This window comes from Nilaparvata lugens, chromosome 5, assembly GCF_014356525.2.
Source record: "Nilaparvata lugens isolate BPH chromosome 5, ASM1435652v1, whole genome shotgun sequence".
Classification (NCBI taxonomy): domain Eukaryota; kingdom Metazoa; phylum Arthropoda; class Insecta; order Hemiptera; family Delphacidae; genus Nilaparvata; species Nilaparvata lugens.
The window spans coordinates 24,134,638-24,140,274 of record NC_052508.1 but is presented as its reverse complement, the minus strand read 5'-3'; positions in this window follow the sequence as shown (position 1 = coordinate 24,140,274).

The window sequence follows — 5,637 nt, the reverse complement described above, 5'->3', positions numbered from 1 at the left end:
TATTATCGAATTCCACTTCTTAATGCAATACAATCAACAATAATAATAAGAAAATACAGCAGAGATCTGAAGTTTAAGGTAAGCCTACTGGTGAAACTCAGCCTTGACTGAAAAATTCCTAGTAATTTTTCTGTAATTCATTATTAAAACTTTTAGATTATTTTTCTTCAATATCAAACCATATAGAGAAAACATTAGGCCCACTCAAGATTGAATCTTCCAATGTTTTCTCTATGATTTAACTATTTTCAGAGCAATATTTTGTTGTGAAAATGCCGGCAAACCGGCTTCAAGTTTGCTGCTATACACTATATTATTAGTAGCCTACATACGTTACCTGACTTACAGGCCCTTACCATCAACAATACGCAATGGCCGAGAGCGTAAAGGCGTAATACATCAGAACTCAAAGCTCAGTGAATTACAAACATGATCTAGGTTCGAGCCTCGGTCAATGACATTTTTTTGTCGATGAATTTTGACTTTTATTAGCTAAAGATACGCCGATTAGTAACAGGTGTTTTTACCAGCGTTTTTGGCGAGCGAAGCGAGCCCGCTGATCTAATTTTTGGACGATCTAGTCGGGGGTCTAGGAGGCGGAGCCCCCTGGCTAGACGGATATGGCGAGCGAAGCGAGCCTGACGGCTAGTATTTGTATAAATACAAAGCAATACAAGAAAATAAATACCTATAATAACAGCTCACAAATCAATTCAATCACAATCACAAATACATCAATTTCTATTCTTTTCAAGTTCCCAGTGTTAGATATTCTTCCCCCATAGAAACATTATCGCTTGAATAATATGGTACACGTCCTGATAGAGCACCTTGGTGAGTAGTGAGCAACCGAGCACATTTTGCTGCAACTGAATACTGAGGATAAATTAATATTGATGGGAGTTGGCCTATCTGTTTTATAGCTGCTGACCATTTCTAAATGTTCATAGCGGTACTAAAACGGGGATATGAGTTTAACAATCGAGAAACGTTCTATTTCTTGAAGATATTGGGGGCTTCATTGATTCTTATCAATGCGGGATACACAATGAAAGAAGATCAACATTACATTATTATGTTACCTTTACCCCATTTCAAACATGGTTCAAGGCAGTGTTGAATGCTGGACAAAATCACCTTTTCCACAATGGAACGTTCAGAATTGATCCTTTCTTCATGTTCGGGAATACAGATAAACCTAGGTTTATCACTGACGATAAATGATAACAGTTATACGTGACAACACTACCTGATCAGACAACGGCTCTAAGGGTGTTAATAATGATCGAATCCTCTTCCTAGTGTATAAGTGTTGAGACGTAGGCACTATTATTGATTACGAATCTTTTGTAGGGTGAAATACGTACGGTAAGGATTGTAGATTGTAGACTGTGTTAAGATTGAGTTTTTTTGGAAATACTTGCATAGATGTAATGAAAAGGTTTGTTAGAGATGCAAAACCAATTAACATTATCCTTGTCTCAGTTGATATATTATCTTCTACTAACGGAAAATGTATTCTCTCCAATATTTTCATACTATCAGGTAACCCGTGCTTCGCAAGGGTCTTATAGTGTCTCCGCAAGGTTAGATACTTGACAAACTGAAAACTTGACACACTGAAATCTTGAAGAGTTATGAATACGCCTTTAATCATCCTAGGTAGATTGAGAATCCACTTAGGCTATATGCAAAATTTCAAGATAATCAGTTCATTAGTTCAGACGTGATGATTTGTCATTCGTGAATTTCCTATCCCGTACTTGTGAAAGCCAATTCTTTTCTATACTATAATAAAGGAAAAAAACTGGCTTATACACGTACGGGATAAGACAATTATGTTTGACGCATCATCACGTCTGAACTACTTGACTGATTAACTTGAAATTTTGCATATAGATTCTTAATTAACCTGGGATGGTTATAGGCCTATTTTTAATTCTTCAAGATTTCATTAAAAAATGTATTCAGTTGTCATGTTTTAAAATAGACACTTGTGAAGCAAGGGTTACCTGTCAGTCTATAATATATTAAAAAAGAAAGAATCTTGAATATCGTAGAAGTCATAAAAATTTCAATATACAATTCAATTTCTTATTAGGATAATAATAATTGTAGTATGAAAATTGAATTTATCAAGTAAATAGGAATAATCTTTTGTCAAGAACCTATTTATTAGGGTATTTTGATGATAATAATTGAATATTATTGTGAGGATTAAACTGATTGAGGTTAATCTGTATTTTGTGACTGGCATTGATAAATCATACACTTGTAGAATAGTGAAGGGTGTGCATTAATAATAATTGAACTGTCGAGCAAAATGTCAACCGAGTTGAAATATTGGCGGTGGCGTGTATTTTAAAAGCTGAATAAGCTAGTCAGCTGCGCCGAGAGATTTGTACGATACCTTCAACTTTTAATTGGAACCCGCAGCCTGGTGCCTCCGCCAAATCGGATATAAATTGGGGAAAAGGACGCATTTTCCAGCCGACGTCCATAAAGATTTCCACTTGCAAAAGGAATATTTCGAATCAGCATGAAGTTGCTTCGTTATTATTTTAAGCCGAGACCTCAGAGCCACCGCGGCAAACTGAATACTCGAATATTCCTCACAGTTTCTGCTAAACTTGTAGCGTATCAACTTTTTTCAAGGAGAGATGCTTCATGATGCTGCCTTTCATAAAGCGCGACTGCCTCTATATCTCTTGAGACTATCATTTTACTCTGGTTCTCTTTCATGAACTTCCGTAATTAGCTTGTCAACTTGCCGTAGAGAATTTTCAATACCATCTAATTATTTATTTACTTCGGCAAACAGCACTTCTTGATTGAAAGTATTTCCTTGATTGAGTCGCATCATTTTATTTTTTAAAGAAGTTGAGTTTATCTCCATCAAATTCTCCATGGAGATGTAATCAATTATCACAACACGAAATATATTAGACGCAATAAATAATTTCTTCTGTCACTGATTGCCGTTATCGATATTCTGTGTCAATAAAATTTATTGAATGAGTTTTGAAACAAATTGAGAATAAATAGAAAGGAATGAGCTCATTTATCATGTTAATAGACTTCAAAAAGTCGAGTGTCTCAAAAATGATGTACATACAGTACGAATTGAAATCTTTATTAAAGTTATGGCTTTCCGTAGTAATAGCCTAGATAATGCGATTTGGAGAAATATATAAAGGAGAGTTGAAATAATGATTCTGCAGGAGTCTAGCAATTTATGATCTTAATACAAACAGGTAATTGATGTTCAAATCAAATTCCAATTGAAGTAAATTATAATATACTGATTCATGAATTCATGCAAGGAGGTCATTCATAATGGAAATCCCACTTTTACTACCAATTTATTCATATTCATATAGATGTAGCCCAGGGATGAAATGCAAACTGTAGCTCTTGTCGTATAGTGTTCTTCGAGCTCAGTAACGTGAAATAGAACCATTACGAATATGAATTCCGAGAAACTGAATGCATGGTAAAATTCATCAATTTGTGTCACAATGAAATTTGATGAATCGCTTGCTGTATGAGGAATTAGAATTTCCATAAGAAAATGTAAGGCTCAGGTTGAAAGACGGTAATAGGGAATTATATTTTTTTCATAAATATGTAAAGTAAAGAAAGTGAGTTGGTGTAGAAAAGGAGAAAGACTTATTAAAATAAATATGCAGCCGTGTAGAGGTCTCTCCGTGATATTCGTGAACACAGTTGATATCTTGATATCGTGATATTATACGTTCCAGATTGCAAAGATATTCAGTTAAATCTTACTTATTCAGGATTTCTTTTTTGTTTTGGAACAGAGAAGGGCTGTGCTATGAAGGGCGAGAGGGGCAAACGCTGTATATGATACTGTAAATCAAATGCCGTGCTTTTGTGGCAGCATTCCTCCTCCACCTCCTCCACCTCCTCTTGCCCATATTAGTATTCCCCCTCTCCACCACCTTGGAACGCTCCCTTCATACAGTTGCAGAATATGAAATCACGCGGCTTTTTAGGCCTGGCCACAATTGCCGGTTGAATTCCATCTATCTGGAAAATGGCGAATTCTGCTGAAAGCAGCTCTCTGAATTTTCTGTCTCTACTCTGACCACATTCCACTGGGGCTTGGATTTTGTCATCCACAAATGCACAGTCATTAGCTTACTGTTGGTCCATTTTGATCTGCAGGCGGTGCCAGCATTCACTGGATAAACAGCTCTGGTCGGTAAACCACTGGTACTGGTCACAATAAAATTATACAATCCAAACACAATAATATCGTCGTCTTCATATTTTAATACTGTGGAAGAATCATGAAAAAATATCTACCAAATACGTTTTACTATCCCCTTCCCCATAATTCTTCATGATTCGTGAAAGATTCTAATGTCATTTCAAGAATTCCACTACGTATTATCATAGAGAAACAATAGCATAAGTAGGCCTAGATATCCCATGGTAAAGGGCGTTTATGTCGCAACTTTTACTGCTATCTCAAGCTGATAGTCCACGTTATTCTTTCCTGAGAAGCTTTATGACGCTGGTAGTCTCTCATATTGTGCTGTTCATACACTCTAATTTTAACATTAGTTGAATCTCTTTTAAGTTACGGTCTGTTAATTTGGGGTGCAGCTAACTTCAGTTTTATAGATCCATTATTTAAAACTCAAAAACGCATTTTGAAAATAATGGGAAACAGAGAAATCCGGTTTCCAACAGTAGAATTATTTATAGAAATTAGAGTACTCAGCCTTAGGCAATTGTATATATTGTTGTTATTAGGGTATATGAAAAAACATCAAAATAGGAACCATATCATAAATCATAGCCATAATACTAGAATAAGAGAACGTTACAACCAAGAAGTACCAAGAATGAATACAGCATTTGGGCAAAGATCACTAGGATATTTAGGACCTACAATATCTAATAGAATACCATAAGAAATCAGAGGAGAGGAAAATTCCAATAGTTTCAAAAGAAAAATTAGACATTGGTTATTCAGTATTGGGATACAAAATAGTGAGGAACTAATAGTAAGTAGGATTTAGATTTAAGTAGTATTATTTTTAAATAAGGTAATTTATAGGTAGAAAATTAGTACCTCGGTTTAGTATCATAGTACTAGGTGATGCTTAAGGTAATAGATATCGTTTTAGATTTTTTGGAATTTTTGTATCATCTGTTGTAGCATAAATTTGTATTAATTTGATGATAACCTCGACACATAAATATTATATAGTGAGGTATCATTTTGTAAACTTCGAATATTGTTATATTATTGAAAATGTATGAAAAAATAATATGTAATGTTCCTGAATTCATGAATAAACTCCTCTGGATGTGTCGTCCAACATCCAGAGAAATTATTATTACTCTTACCCGGTCAAAACAGTAAAAATCGACGATAATCGACAGTAATCGGCTTGAGATACAGTAAAAGTTGTGACATAAACGCCCTTTACCATGGGATATCTACTCACGCTATTGTTTCTCTATGATATTATGAACTGGTGGACAGACTTCATTTGCTTCATTTGCCACGACCGTTTAATAGCAGGGTATAGTACAATAGAAAACTGTTGCTTTGTACGCCTGTGTATCATCTCCACTTTATCTCCTTGCATTACTTTAGCT